The sequence below is a fragment of the Ailuropoda melanoleuca genome, chromosome 9, assembly GCF_002007445.2.
Source record: "Ailuropoda melanoleuca isolate Jingjing chromosome 9, ASM200744v2, whole genome shotgun sequence".
Classification (NCBI taxonomy): domain Eukaryota; kingdom Metazoa; phylum Chordata; class Mammalia; order Carnivora; family Ursidae; genus Ailuropoda; species Ailuropoda melanoleuca.
The window spans coordinates 31,117,800-31,134,229 of NC_048226.1; the positions used below are offsets into that span (position 1 = coordinate 31,117,800).

The 16,430-nt window shown below is 42.4% G+C and overlaps 1 protein-coding gene across 2 annotated transcripts in view; it reads left to right on the forward strand.

The window, feature by feature from the left end:
• Positions 1-8,277: 8,277 nt before the first annotated feature.
• Positions 8,278-16,430, forward strand: part of LYN (LYN proto-oncogene, Src family tyrosine kinase) — an 86,808-nt gene continuing 78,655 nt past the window's right edge. For both annotated transcript variants that reach the window (XM_002924109.4, XM_011230903.3), the window contains exon 1: positions 8,278-8,420. The gene's annotated coding sequence lies outside the window, so the exon portion shown is untranslated. The remainder of the gene's footprint in view (positions 8,421-16,430) is intronic.

The window sequence follows — 16,430 nt, forward strand, 5'->3', positions numbered from 1 at the left end:
GCTGGGACGAGCCACTTCCTAAATGAACCCCAAAATGGGTAAAGTCAATGCACTTCATAGGAGCCTAAAGAATATTTCTGTACCTTGATAGGCATAATGAAGGAAAATTATTTTTGCAATGAAGCGGTTATGTGGACGGTGAAGGAGAGACAAGATAAACCAGGCTCAAAGTGTCTGAGTCACAACATTTATAAAATCCAATATTACAACTAGACCCTACCATGGTTGCACTTAAGAATTTTCTGAAATTTTAGCTCAAGTAAGAAATTATTTCATTTTGAGTAAAAAGCAAGAGTTCATAAGCACAGTTGTAAAACTAAATTTCCTGATAGAAATGTCTTTTTTTTAAATAAAATGGACTATAAATATTATAATTTCCTTCAAGGTAGCCATTGTAAAAAGTTCATTCACCTTGACTTTATTCTTATATAATATAATGCCACTTTACCAGGTAAGCATTTTGATTAGAGAGGATTTGGATGTAAAATGGCATCATATCCAGCGAATGTTTTATTTTTTTTAAAGGTTTATTTGTTTATTTGAGGAGGGCAGAGGGAGAGGGAGAAGCAGACTCCCTGCTGAGCAGGGAGCCCAAAGTGGGGCTCAATCCCAGGACCCCAGGATCATGACCTGAGCCAAAGGCAGACAACTGACTGAGCCACCCAGGCGCCCCCAGAGAATGTTTTAAATTAAAATTGGATGTATTCTTGGGGCGCCTGGGTGGCTCAGTCAGTTAAGTGTCTGCCTTTGGCTCAGGTCATGATCCAAGGGTCCTGGGATCAAGTTACGTGTTGAGCTCCTTGCTTAGCGGGGAGTCTGCTTCTCCCTCTGCCTGCTGCTCCCCCTGCTTGTACTCCTGCTAGTTCTCTCTCTCTTTCTGGCAAATAGATAAATAAAATCTTTTTAAAAAATTGGATGTATTCCATGACTTTTTTCTTTTTTCTCTACCCATTCTTTTCTCTCTCTGTCTCTCTGTCTTTTTTCCCCTACCCCTTCTATTTAAATCTTTAGGTAAGAATTTTACCAAAAATTCACTTAAAAGTATAAACAGTAAAGTTTATGATGTCATTCTCTTTCCAGAGAAACTCACATTTTAATAGGGGACAAAGTATCACCTAAGTCAAATCAGTGTAAGAATTACCTGCATTGTTGGCTATAGACGCCCTCATCCCTGGTAGAGATGTTAGTTCAGGGGTCTGGCCAGTGTGGGGCCCAAGAATCTATTTTTAACAAACGTCCAGGTCATTCTTGTGAACAGGCAAGTCTGGAACACTGGCTTGAGTGAGAGGATTAAAGGTGTCATAGCAGAATTCCAGCTAAGGTAGAGGAATGAGTGGACGAGCCTTTGGAGACGCTGGAGGGGAAATAATTGCATTCAAACGATTTCATTAGTTATAGGATTCAGCCGAATTTATCGGTGTCTTCTCGTGGGCTTCACAGTGTCCTGTACGCTGAGGACAGTCGGTGGAGTAAACAGTGAAGGGAGGGCTGGGCCTGAGATGGGCGGGGAGCCGGGAGGACGGAGGTCACTTCTGCTTGCAGGTTGAGGACAGTGTTTCCCACAGGGCATGGGGCTCCAGATGGGTGACTGGAAACAAGGAGGAGGCTGCTTGTAAAGTGTGGTATTCCAGGGAGGGGCAGGTGCCCAGGCACAGAGGAGGACGAAGGATGAAAGGCTGCAGATTACTGGGTGTGGCTGGTCTGTAGGACGCGGTGGGAAGGGGATGAGTGGCCTGTAAAACCAGGAAGTTGGGTCACTGTGGACGGAGCTTCTTTCCTGGCTCCGAGGAAAGAGGAGGCAGAGGGGAGAGAAAGAATCGTTGTTGTTTTTGGAAAGATACCTGGGCCAGCAGCGTGTAGCATGGGGAATGGAAGGTGGTGGTGATTGTGTGTGTGTGTGTGTGTGTGTGTGTGTGTATGTGTGTGTAGGGGGTAGTGGGGAGAACGGGACCGGGAACGCAGGAGGAAGGCAGGCCCAGTTGGAGAGTTTTTAGTACCGCTCTGTGAGGCCGAAGCGGGTCCTGAAGTAAGCCAGCAAGGTTCAGGTGCTCATTCTAACGGGAATGGGGGAACCCTGAGTGTGTGCTCACAGGCATCCCTGCTGCCTCCATAGGCATTTTATGTATTTAATGTGAAGTATGCTGAGATGACCGCATACTTTTGGGTACACATGTTTCCTTAAGATGAGAGTGAAAAAGCAAAGGCAAGAATGTTCCGATTTCCTGACATGAGACGCTCTCAGTTCCTTTGAAGTCCAGGGAGGGACCGACTGTGTGGTGGATCAGGCCCCATCAGCTGCCCTCATCGGGTCCTGGGGAGACGCTGCCCTTGCGGCCATCTGCATGCGCCCCCAGGAGCAGCCTGAGCTCTTGGGACCCTTCCCTGAGGCCTCTGTTGCCAGGACCTTTGGTGGCCATCCAGACAACGGAATCACCATGGCGATTGTGTTCCTTGTACCTCCTTCCCGCCGGCCTCAGTCTTCCGTTCTAGACGTGAGGATACACTGTTTCAGAATGAAATCCGGTAGCTTGACCTACTTGGTAAAATAAGAAGGATCCAGGAAGTGGCTATTCTGTTAACTCCCCCATTCCTGTTCATTTTGTTTGTAACAGTGAAGCCAAGTTTCAAACAAACGCAGAAAAGGTGAACAATGCTAATGGATTTGTTTCCAGTGGGATTCAGGGCCCGCTAAAATTGAAATGGGCTCTTCGCCATCTGTTTGTGTGCCTGAAGTTTCACCTGCTTTGAATTAGGATAATTTAATAAAGTCCAATTAGGCTGGGAGAGTACTAATGGGCTTGTTAATTAGATGAAAAAATTATGCTTTATGATACTTGTACTAAGCGCGGGTTGAAGGCTGAGGCCATACTCTGTCTGAAAGCCCTATTAGCTGTTTTTCTGTTTCTTATTTAATTCCTCTCATGCTGTGTTGGGGCTATCTTGTCTCCGGCATTCTAGAACTGGGTGCTGCAACTCTTTCTGTTCTTTGCCCGATCTTTTGTGAACGTACGCTCTGTGATTCCAGATCCTCTCAAGCCTCTGATATCAAGGTTTAATTATATTAACTATAGTTTGTTTCAATATATTTTATTACATCCAGTTTCTTTGAAAATCAATACCTCTGTGAAATGCAAACCAAATGCTGAAGTATTTGAGGTTCTAGACTAAGTCCCTGAAAGCTGGGTTTCTATTTGCTCACTTTGCTGTGTCCAGGTTGCTGGACCTTGAGCATCAAGTTCTGTCAGATAAGGAGGTTGGACTAGTTAGTGGTTCTGGAGCTTTAAATGTTTATTTTATAATTTAGCAGATGAGAGAGAGAGAGAGAGCCCACTTGCATGCGCAAGTGGGAAAGATGGGGCAGGAGCAGGGGGAGGGGTAGAGAGCGAGGGAGAGAGAGAATCTGTAAGGAGGGTCCCTGCTCAGAGCTCAGAACCTGCCCTGGGTGATCTCATGACCCTGAGATCATGACCTGAGCCGAAATCAAGAGTCTGGACGCTTGACCGACTGAGCCACCCAGGAGCCCCAGTGGTTCAGGAATTTTTGCAGTTATAAGAATCCCCCAGAGGGTTTGCACAAACCCAGATGTGGCTCCACCCACAGAGTCTGATTCGGAAGGTCCGGGTTGGGCCTGAGCATTTGCATTTCTTACCCATTCCCAGGAGGTGCTGAGCTTGCTGGTCTAGATTGACACTTAAAAAGTCTTCTCCAGCTCGAGTATTTTGATTGTGTTCCTCTATAAAGCATCAGGTGGGACCTTGTCACATTTCTCAAATAGATGATGGTGTCTGCCCATTTCTGCCCTCAACTTCACAGGTGTTTTCTGAAATTACTTCTTCTTGCTCCTGCAGATTTCTGCCAGTCACACCCCTGGGATCCTGTTTCTCAGCTCCAATAGCTCATTTCAGCCACTAAAAAATCCATTACCTGTCAGCATCTAGAGGCCAAGTCACATCACATTCACAGTGTGCAGCCACCCTGGGGTGGACTGTGGTGCCCACTGGCCCTCACTTCTGTAGTCTGAAGTGGGGGCTCTTGAGGGCGTTTGTGCAGTACGCCCTGGAGAGCACGTGGTGCTTACCTAACACTACACATCGCAGCTCTGGCTCCACTGCTTACTGTTTCCATCACCTTGGCAAAGTCTCTTTACCTCCCTGAGCCGCAACTTTCACATCTGTTAAATGGGATTAATAATAATATCTTAAGGATTGTTCTAAGGATTGAATGAAACAGTAACATGTGAAGTGCTTGACACAGTACCAGGTACATAGTAAGTGTTAAATAGATGTTAGCTTTTATCAGGTATGGTCAGCAGCAATGTTGGGATGGGAAAACATGTTCAGCATGGAATAGAGATGATGATAATACAATTACCCTGCATAAACCAGGCACAGGCCTTTGAAATATTACTCATTTCACCATTAAATGGGGAAAAAAAGAGACCTTCTTCTTGCTTAAGTCTATTAAAATTTTCTTTATTAATAATTTAATTCTCTATACTTAAAAAGAATGTGAAGCAACACTACCAAAAAAAAAGACATTTAAGGATAAAGCAGAACATAGATTATGATTTCTAAAATAAATGGATATTCAGTAAGCATGTACTTACTGTATTTCACAAGCTCTAAGGCAAGCATATTCTTATATCTTAATACCTGTGAAATCACAGTTAAAGGCATCTTAATAATTGGAAGGGTAGCCATTCTGTTTTGTTTTCTTTTTTAAGACTTTATTAATTTCAAGAGAAAGAGAGCACACAAGCAGGGAGAGGGGCAGAGGGAGAGGGAGAGAGAATCTCAAGCAGACTCCACAGGAAGTGTGGAGCCCGATGGGGGGCTCGAGCCCACAACCCTGAGATCATGACCTCAGCCAAAATCAAGAGTCAGATGCTTAACCAACTGAGCGACTCAGGTGCCCCCTGTTTTGTCTTCTTTAATGGTACATAAAATAGTGATGTAAAAATCAACAGTATTTTAGGTTCAGGAAAACATAACACTTTGAGTAAATCAATTTGGTAATTCTACTTGAGGTAAATTATTTCTGTGATAGTCCCATTTGTTAGCTAAGTCTTAAGAAAAAATTTTCTCAAGTGGATCATTGGCTAAAGAAGTACTGGTTTTAAAGGAACACTTTATTTTGGTTTTTGAGGGCAGAAAGGGAAAATAATGGAGAGAAACACTAGGTGTGTTAAACATTAATGTGCTTTTAATATCAGTAAATTGCAAGTGATGAGGTTGTGTTTCCAATGTATATTACTAAACAGTCCTATTTCTTCATTTAAAAATAGTGTTTCTCGGGGCGCCTGGGTGGCAGAGCGGTTAAGCGTCTGCCTTCAGCTCAGGGCGTGATCCCGACGTTATGGGATCGAGCCCCACATCAGGCTCTTCTGTTGTGAGCCTGCTTCTTCCTCTCCCACTCCCCCTGCTTGTGTTCCCTCTCTCGCTGGCTGTCTCTATCTCTAGCAAATAAATAAATAAATAAATAAATAAATAAATAAATAAATCTTTTAAAAAAAAGTGTTTCTAAGGCTAAATCTTCTACTTCTTCTAGACTTTGTTAGATTACTTTGGGTGATTTTGAAAGATTTATGCCTGATTTCCAAACATAATACCACTCTGGAAGGATGTAGGCAAAAATGTAGATCACAGAGCAATGGAGACCTATATTTACATCGTAGGGCAATGATGTAGACTCTTAGCCTGGAACAATTGTTCTGGATGGGTATCCTGTCTTTGATGATGATTCCTGAACACCAGATGTTAGGGAAGATATAAATCCTTCATCATGAACTGAATTTCCCAATGCCCCACCCCAAAGAGAAGAACAGAGACCGACCTCTATCTGGCTCTATCCTAGAAATGTGGGAATAGTGACTGCCCTGGAGACTGTGCAGAAAAATTAACTACTGCCTCAGGCGGTGTGTGCATGCATGAGTGTGTGTGTTATATCAGAGAGAAAACTTAAAACTTATCAGAGAAAATTTAAAAATAAAAATTTAATTTCAGGTAATGGTTGAGGTCAGGGGGAGTTGTTATTTTGAAACTGCTCTTTTAAAAGTTTCGATATGCTGGATATACCAATAATATTTTGTCAAACTTGGAAGTTGTGGGAGTGAGAAAGGAGAGGCTGGCGCTAATGAGCTGGTGACATGAACTAAAGAAAGAAGGAAGGGAAAAGAGTCTCCTAAATCCGCACACACTGGGTAACTGTCCTCCATTAATACGAAAACATGCTCAACTCCTTGGAGATGGCCGTGTCTTACAATATTTGTGCCTCCAGTGTCTCTCTTATAGTGTGTTCAACAAATGAAAATGATCCCAGGTGCGTGGATGCATAAAACTTGAGCTGGAAGATGGATATTTTGTTTGACCCATGTGTTTTACAAATGAGGAGAAGGTATAGGTCTAGGAAAAGTTACGGAATATATTTGGGATACTCAGTGGTCGAGACTTTAATGAATTCCTCGAAATATCTTGATTTGAAGTTCCATGTTTGTCAAAGATGATTACATAAATAAGACCAATTTAAACTAATTTACCTTTTCTCTTAGTAGAAGTTTGTTGGGTTTCCATGGAGACCTCCTTTGCCTAGCTTAAGCAGAAGTGGGGAATTATTGGAAGGAAGCTGAGGCATTGCCCAAAATTGCCCAGAAGGAAACGCTGAGCAAGCAAAGCTGCGGTGGGAAGGAACCTGGGTGGCCTTGGGACACCTTGAGTGTGGTCTGCTCACACAGGCTTGCTGACCAACCATCCCATCCCTCCCTCTCCTGTGACCCTGTGTTTTCTTCACTGTACATACCATCACCTACCAGTCTTCCATTTACTTGTTTGCTTCTGGAGATTTTAAGATACTGATGCCCAGGCCTAACCCCCAGAGATTCTGACATACTGATCTGGGCACTTATTTCTAAAAGCTCCTGCATTGTGTTCTAAGGCACATACAACGTTAAGAATCCTGGCCTTACACATTGATAGAACAAATACAAGTGTACTGCTATAACCACTGCAGCTGAAAATATTTATAAAAGAATTAAGAATGAGAAATCTAGAAAGGATTATTAAGGAATAGCAAGGCATTTACTTGCAGATAACCACACGTGAGTGAAATTGACAAGAGCCCTCTCCTATTGAGTGCTTGCTAGGAGCTCTGGGTGTATTACTTCTTTTTTTTTTTTTTTAAGATTTTATTTATTTATTAGACAGAGATAGAGACAGCCAGCGAGAGAGGGAACACAAGCAGGGGGAGTGGAAGAGGAAGAAGCAGGCTCATAGTGGATGAGCCTGATGTGGGGCTCGATCCCACAACGCCAGGATCACGCCCTGAGCGGAAGGCAGACGCTTAACCGCTGTGCCACCCAGGCGCCCCTGGGTGTATTACTTCTGTTGGCCTTCCATGCAGTGGCGATATCCTTATTTTCCAAATGAGTCAACGGAGACTGAGGGGTTAAATAACTTCCCAAGGTTGACCAGTAGCTTAGGATTCAAGCTCAGCCTGTGCCCACAGTTCTCAGACAAAGGCAACCACTGGGCTGGCAGCACAAAGATTCTGAGTGGCCTCTCTCCCACTTCCTGAGTGGGACGATGGGGGGCTGCAGTGAGGATCCTTCACCTGTCTGGAGGTTAAAACAGCCAACAATGACATCCCTGACAGGATGGCTGCTGAATGTTGGGATACATTGCCAAGGGAAAACACATTTTCAGTAAAAATGCTGGGCGAGAAAGAGGATCTCAGTTATTGCAAGAAAAGCAGAACATGCTGGGCGTTCAAGGCTAATTAACGGAAATGTGAAGAATGTGAGTGAATGAGAGCCTGAACCTAAAAGTGGTTTAGTTCGAAGAGGAGAAAGAAGTGGTGGGGCTGGGGAGGGGGTATGAAATGTTGAATTTTGTCTTTTTAGGAAATTGAGATACTGTGTAGTGTTCGGTAAGGAGAATGGGAAACATAAATAGAGATACTGTGTAGTGTTCGGTAAGGAGAATGGGAAACATAAATATGAATGGTCTGTTGATACAGTGCTTTTCATAAAAATAACGGAATATAAGAGACTTCACTGAATAGTCTAGAAAGCCTCCTCTCTGCCTGGGTGATTTGGAAATGGACTGCTTTTAACACAGAGGGATGGACGACAGGCCTCTGAGGGTTCTTGAAGAAAGAATCTGTAATCCTTTTGGGTTTAACCATTAGGCAAATTTAGCTTCCTGGTTTCAGAAAGAGAAAACACACCCACAAAAAGAAAAACCCAGGCCCGTGGGAACAAGTAACTTCCTCCTCCTGGGGCTGCTTGAAAACCCTAATCTGCCTGTCATGAGTCCCTTTCCTGCTCAGCATGAGGCTGGCTGGGGAGACGTCCAAGAGGCAAAGGGGTAGTGGGCAGAGAGAGCATGCCAGCTTGGATAAGTAACTGAATACACTTTGGCCGAGAGGTAGGTTTGGAACGTGGTTCTCAAGGCACAGAGACTGGTGAGGGGCAGCTTTCTAATGCTTTGTGCTCCTGGGGGGATGAAGGACCTGAGTGTGCCGAGTGCCCCCTCTTTGCTCCCTGCTGCCTCTGTCCTTCAGTCTAACTAACACATCTTGAAGCCGAAAAATTGAATTCTTCATTTCTTACTCGCTTGGTGACAAAATCCGAGAAAAGCCGAAGCCGAGTGAAAAAGAAATATCTGCAAACACAGAACTCGTTTTCCTGCCAAGTATGAGTGTGTGCTGCAAATCCAGTAAAGTGATTTAGCAGATTAATTGATGGGAGCCCCGTGCGAGTTGGGGAAAGGTCTACAGTCTGGGCTGCTTAGATTTTAGTAAAGCAAATGGTGGGTAAGAATTGAGGTGGAGAGGAGGGGGTTCACTAGAAGTTATCTGGGATGCTGTGAAAATTGAAGTGGCTTTCATCGTGAGTGGAATCCACATTCAGGAAGACTCCTTAACAATTTTTATTTAACGATTTTGTTTGTGCCAGAGGTTGCAGGAGCCTTTCTTCACTTAAGTATGATAATGTCACTGTAATCTGGTGCTCCTTGTTTTAGGGGTCAGGGAGGGAAAACGGGAAGTAAAACATTGTTCACTTGCTTTGGGAGAAGCATTTAACAGATGCTATTTCATTTAATCCTCACGGCAACCCTTGAAGGAGGAATATTATTTACATTTTATAAACGAGTAATAAACAGAAGAGCCAGATTGGACCCAGACTTCCTCACCCCAAAGCCCTTTGCTACTTCACTTCAGAAAAATTATGTTTTTAATGGAGAGATTTTCAGCCCAAATTCTTTGAATGGTCACAGATTCCCAGTTAATGCAGGCATTTTGGTTGTTTTCATGGTCTAGATGCGTCTGAGACTAAAACAGTTTTGGGGACTAACATTTACTGATCACCTAGTCAAAACCAAATAAATATGGGTAATTAATTTTACTTATAGAATTGCTTCTGGTTGGGATTTCTAAGTTCAACTTTAATTGAGTAAATGGTGTTTTATTGCTGACTCAGTAACTAGGTAGTGGTTCTGTGTGAGTTTGGGTGGTGGAAGCAAGATGTCTAAGGTGTCTACAAAAAGGCGGAATAGACCGTTTCTGCCCTCAAGGAATTTCTAGTCTAGGCGAGGAGAGCTATACACACATTCACAGACAGGCAGTATAAGAGTTACGTGTCAGTATCAAATAGTACTGTAAGAGATGTCTTGGGGCTTGTGCCTAGGCTCCAAATTGATTACAGAGAGAAGAAATCAGAGGAAGAGAAGGATGTAACCTGAGGGGACGAGGCAAGATTGGGTGTGAGTTAGGTTTGGGAGGGTACACAGGATTTGCCTATATGGGTAAGAGCCAAGATGCCAATCAAGGCAGGCTCATGCTGCTGTGTCAGTTCATACCTGTGTCCATCAGGGAGTCTTCCATTGGGAGTAACACAGGTGATGGTGAGGTAGACTGTTGCCAGGCTGTGAGAGGCTGAGTGGCAAATTAAATATTTGAGATTTTATCTTATTGGCAATGGCAGTGGGGCTGATGGCAGTATTAGAGGTGATGGTATAACACTAATAATTATAAACACACATCTAACATTTGTTGAGTGTTTGAACTGCCGGGTGCTCTATTCAACAAATGAACATTTATAAAACACTTCCAAGTACCCAGAACTGTTCTCTGCTCTGGCAATACAACAATGTCCAGAACTAACAAAAATCCCTGCTCTCCTCTGAGGAGAGACAGACAGATGATAAAATAGGTCTTGTAATCTGAATTCTTGTCATAATGCTATAGCGAAATGGAAACAGGGAAGTGGGCAGGGTGGGGATGACTGAGAGGACATCGCCATTGTAAGACTGAGCCCTGTGTATGTGTATTAACTCACTGAATCCGTGAAATGATAGCGGGTGGTCTGAAGAACTTTGAATATAGAGTGACATGAAGATAATGTAATTGCAAAGATGAGCAAAGAGTCGGGGAAGGACTGATGCCGTAGGGCCTAGCTAGAAGGCAACTGCAACGATCAAGACTAGTTTTCCCTAAGATGCTATGATGTTAGTAATTAATATCATGTAGGGTTTCGTAGAGAAAGAAGACTCATGTAGGAAAAACCCCCGGAATACACAGTTTTTCTGATCCACGCTTCTTCCTCAGCTTCAAACCCAAGCACAATTATACTGCAAAAGGGACAGGGCTTGGTGTGGAGTTGTTTCTGCTGCATAAAGTGTGACATGGAGATCACAAAGATGACAGAGGTTCTAAGCCTGGGTGAGTAGGACGCGGAGAAAAAGGAGATTTCGTGAAGAAAAATGGAAATTCAACAGAATATCTGTCATGCTGTTTCCACAATCTGAAAATTCCTGACATTAATTGGGGGCATCCTCTTGCGTATTCATACTGAGAATCAGCAGTTTCTCCTTACAACGGGGTAGGCACGATGAAGTTAAAGGTGGTGGGTTCCTGGTGCCGGGAGACCTCGCCTCTGCTCCCCGGTGCGCCTGGCCCGCGGCCCCACCCTCAGCTGTCCTTTTGCCTCACCGCTCAGCCTGACAGCTCCCACCTGCTCTGTCCTAACCTGCCGTCTGTTGCTGCTCACGTTTTTAACATTGCTGACCCTGAGTGTGTCAGTTTTTCCATGGCCATCCTAGAGCAGAAGACACCACAGGGTTCCATTTGTTAGGTTTAAACAACTTAATGTATATTTGTTATAACCACTTCGCAGCATTTGAAAAAATAGTACACACACACCGAAAGCAAAATATATTATTTTCATGTTATTCTTAAGTGAACACCTAGTTGTGCTCATTTAAGACGTGTATACCTGTGTCGTGCAGCCTCTCAACTTTTGGAAATGTATTTGGGCACACCACCCTTACTTTCTGTTCCATGTTTATCTTCATGTTTCTGTTCCATGTGATACTTCCTTTTTATCACAGCAACCACAGAAAACCCTGTTTCCCACAGATACAAAGTTGTTGAAAGGAATACAGTACAAACTAATGTTGAAACTGAGCTACCTTGAGCTATTAGTTCTCATGGTGTCCAACAGATGTCATTATGTTTCCCTTGAATATTTGAAATATCCCTGGGCACACTGTGAGTTTGCTATGGCACCCTGGGTGCCTTGGCACACAGCTTGGGAACTGTGGTACAGGCCTGTTCTCTACCATATCTGTTTCTGTTCCTCATCCTTATGACACTTCTTGGCCATACCCATTTTAATTACAAAAGTAACTTTAGACCCAGCCATGGCCTCATCTCCTCTTTTGCACTTGTAGACTCCTGGCCTGAGTTTAAAGTGACTCTCTCCGGTCCACTCCTGATACCTTACAGCACACTTGATAAGTCACTGCTTTGTCTCCAAACTTAGTCCAAAGAATTGTTTCCAGTCCTCCTTCTTCCTCACATCTTTTGTGAATAAAATCGTGGCCCTGGGACTTCTGGTCTTCTGCTTTAGAATCATTGCCTGGCTTTTAACCATCATACTTTATTGACCACAAGCTCACATGGGTGCCAGGCCATGGGGAAGATGGGCTTCCCATGCCTTCAGCTCTCTTGAAAACATTGCGAGTCCACCACAACCCCATGGGGAGGAGTGCCGTTACCAGTCCATTCCTGTCCGAGGAGACTGAGGTGGGCTGACACCAAGGCGTTGCGGCAGGACAGAAAATGTGGGTGTTGCTTGTCTCCCATGAGTAGAGGTAACTAGTGTAAATGAGTGGCTCACCATGTTTGATTTTTCATTTTACAGCCATATTTTTATAAAAGTAAAACACTGTATGTAGTCTTTTTTTTTTAAGATTTTATTTATTTTCAGAGAGAGGGAGCACAAGCCAGGGGAGCGGCAGAGGGAGAAGCAGGCTCCCTGCTGAGCAAGGAGCCTGATGCGGGACTTGATCCCAGGACCTTGGGATCATGACCCCTGCCAAAGGCAGACACTTAACCGACTGAGCCACCCAGGTGTCCCCACTGTAGCTTTTTTTTTTTTAAAAAGATGGTTATTTATTTAGAGAATGAGCGCACGGGAGGGGGGGTGGAGAGGGGCAGAGGGAGAGGGAGAGAGAGAATCCTATGCAGACTCCCCACTGGGTGTGGAGCCCGATAAGGGGCTTGATTCCACAACCCTGAGATCATGACCTGAGCAGAAATCAAGAGTCAGATGCTTATCAACATGGATGAGACTGGAGGAGATTATGCTAAGTGAAATAAGTCAAGCAGAGAAAGGCAGTTATCATATGGTTTCACTTATATGTGGCACAAAAGGAATAGCAGGGAGATCGTTATGAGAAGGAAGGGAAAAATGAAGGGGGGGAACGGAGGGGGAGACAACCATGAGAGAGTATGGACTCCAGGAAACAAACTGAGGGTTTTAGAGGGGTGGGGGTGGAGGGATGGGCTAGCCCAGTGATAGGTATTAAGAAGGGAACGTATTGCATGGAGCACTAGGTGTTACACGCAAACAATGAATCATGGAACACTACATCAAAAACTATTGATATACTGTATGGTGACTAACATATTATAAGGGAAAAAAAGAAGTGTTGGATGCTTAGCTGACTGCGCCACTCTGGCACTCCAGCACACTAGCTTTCTGTAGACATTTTGTCAATGGAGAAAGAGAAGAATAAAAACTGACCAGCCATAGAAGCATTAAAGTGCTTTTGTTTCGATTTTAGTTTGATTTTAATATTCTTTACAAACTTTTTTCTACATATGTAATCATAATGTATATAACACCGATCTTGCTTTTTTTAAAAGTGACGTTATAAACATTTTTTAAAAAATTTAGGTACATAGTTCTTTTATCCATCCTTAAAAAAATTCTTAATCACCATCAAGGTGATACTTGCCCATAATTTGAAAACCAAAACAGCTAAAAAGCTTTAACATAAAACAGCAGCCTCCTACCCCACCTTCCTAACCTCCCCCATCCAGTTTTACTCACTAGATCCAACCACTTTCTTGTCCTCAGTTTCAGTGGCTCTGTAATAGGCCCTTAAATGGACCCCATCATTTATGTACCTGCTACCTGGCCTATTTTTACCTGTTTGACTTACTAAACTATCTGTTGACGGTGGTGGTTCTGTAGGATTACTAATTGCTGATAAAATCCTGTTCACTGTGCAAATGTATATGAGTAAACTCAGGGCTACGTTATCAGATGTACTTTGCCTTGCCATTTTTATATGCCTAACTCAGTTTCACCTTTCATTTATCATAAGTGGCCATAGGCATATTGTTAGGATTCACGGCTTTATTATTAAACATTACTAGAGCTCCCATCTTTTACCAGTTATTTTCCCAAGCTAATGTTGTAGAAGTTTAGCTGAGAAGATTTAATGAAGTTCTATTGTATTTTACACCATAATTATTAAGGCAGGTAACAGCCTGCCCGTGATGATTGAAAATTTTGGGGTGTTAGGAAGGAACATAGTATATGGATGTATGCAAATTTTCTCAACAGAAATATTTTAAGGCAATCATCTTTTCAAAATCGAGGATCTGTTTTCTGACATACAGACTCAAAAGTATATGGTACCTATCCTGTACAATATACTTAACAAATTAATAGATTACTTTTGGGGGGCAGTTTTAGGCTTACAGAGTGGTTTATTGAATGGAAAGTACAGAGAGTTTCCCAGATAGCACTCACCACCCGCCAGCTTCCCTAAATTAGGAACATCTTGCATTGGTGTGTAAATTATGAACATCTTGCATTGGTGTGATACATTTGCTACAACCAATGAGTCAATATTGGTACATTATTATTACTGAAAGTCCAGTTTTTATTAGGTTCACTCTTTGTGTTGTACATTCTATGGGTTTTGATCAACGTATAGTGACATATATCCATCATTAGAGCATTGTATGGAATAGCTGACTGCCCTAAAAATCCCCTGTGTGCCACCTGTTTATCCCTGCCTCCCCCTAAAGTCCTGGTAAGCACTGATCTTTACTGTTTCCAATAAACTGCTGTTTTGTTTTGCCTTTTCCAGAATGTCATATAGTTGCAATCATGTAGTAGGTAGCCTTTTCAGGTTGGCTTCCTTCATTTAGCAATATGCATTTACCTTTTCTCCATGTCCTTTTGTGGTTTGATGGCCCATTTCTTTTAATTTATGAATCATACTTTCTGCATGGACGTTCCATCATGTCTTTATCCGTTCGCCCAGTGAAGTACTTCTCGGTTGCTTCCAAGTTTTGGCAGTTATGAATGAAGTTGCTATAAACATCCATGTGCAGGTTCTTGTGTGAACTTAAGTTTTCACTTCATTTGGGTAAATTACTGAATCATATGTTAAGAGAAAATTTGGTTTTGTAAGACACTGCCAAGCCACTTCCAAAGTGGCTGTACCATTTTACATTCCCCCAGCAGTGAATGAGAGTTCCTGTCACTCCACATCTTCAACAGCATTTGGTGTTGTCAGTGTTTTGGATTTTTGCCATTCGAATAGGTGTGTGGTGGTACGTACCATTATTGTCTTAGTTTGCAATTCCTTCATGACATGTGGTGTTTAGAAGTCTTTTCAGATGGTTATTTACCGTCTGTATATCTGCTTCAGTGGTGTCTATTCAGATCTTTTGCATGTTTTTAACTTGGATTCTTTGTTTTCTTATTATTGATTTTTGAGAGTTTTGTATCTTTTGGCTACCAGTTTCTTTATTTGCATTTTGCAACGATTTTCTCCCAGTCTGTAGTTTGTCTTTTTATTTTCTTCAGTATCTTTCACAGAGCAGTAGTTTTAAATTTTAACGAAATCCAACTTACCAATTTTTCTCATGGATTATGCTTTTGGTGTTGTATCTAAAAGTCATCACTAACCCAAGGTCATCTAGATTTTCTCCCGTGTTACCTTCTAGGAATTTGATGCTTTTGCATTTTACATTTAGTTCTGTTATTCATTTTGAGCTAATTTTTGTAAAAGATGTAAGATCTGGGTCTAGGGTAATTCGTTTTCATGTGGACGTCCAGTTGTTTGCCATTTGTTGAAAAGACTGTCATTTCTCCATTGAATTGGATTTGCTCCTCTGTCAAAGATCAGTTGACCATATTTCTGTAGGTCTATTTCTGGGCTCTCTATTCTGTTCCCAATAAACTTTTAAATGAACTTTTGTGTTAACTTCAGTGAAAATAAAATACCTTTTCATAAGAAGGGGGGTAGGTAGAATCATTCTTCCTATTTCTTCTAGCTTTTTCTCATGACACTAGTTTATATTGAAGTATAGAGTCTGGCCAATAATTTTCTCATAAAAAGTTTCTGGGTCAGTTCCAACAAACTCCAGATCTGTGTGTGTGTGTCTTTGTGAGTCTGTGTCTGTGTGTACAGGCAGAGTGACAGACATCAACTGCCACAAGATTTCTGGCAATGCCCCTTAAGTTTTATAATTTGATATTAAACCTGTCTTGCAGTGTTGACTGACAAAGCGTTTTGTTCTACCCCAATCTGTAACAGAAAACATACTTCAAGGTCATTGCCAGTAATTAAAACATCTGATTTCCTGTGCAACTTTTATCAGGGGACATTTGGCAGTGTCTGAAGACATTTTTGGTTATCACCACTCATGAGGAGGCGGGGAGAAGGGTGTTACTAGCTTCTTGGGTAGAGGCGAAGGATGCCGTGAACTACCCTACAATGCACAGGACAGCCCCCACAACAAATAATTTTTGGGGTTCGAAATGTCAGTAGTGCTGAGGTTGAGAAATTCTGTTGTAGAGCAGCTGATTTATTTATATCCATGGCATGTTTTCCTCTTTGCTTTAAGCTCTAGAAAATCTACATTTCTGTAGATTTACAGCCTACATCTAACAATTGTACCAAAACTTACGGTGTGCTGTAATATTCAGCTTCCTTTAGATGTCTTGGGCTTAGTTGCACTTTTTTTCTGATTTCATAGTAGTCTGCATTATGTTGCATGCACTTATGTAAAGCTGCCTTAACTCTTAAGGTGGAATATAAATACGTAATTTTATATATTTCTGA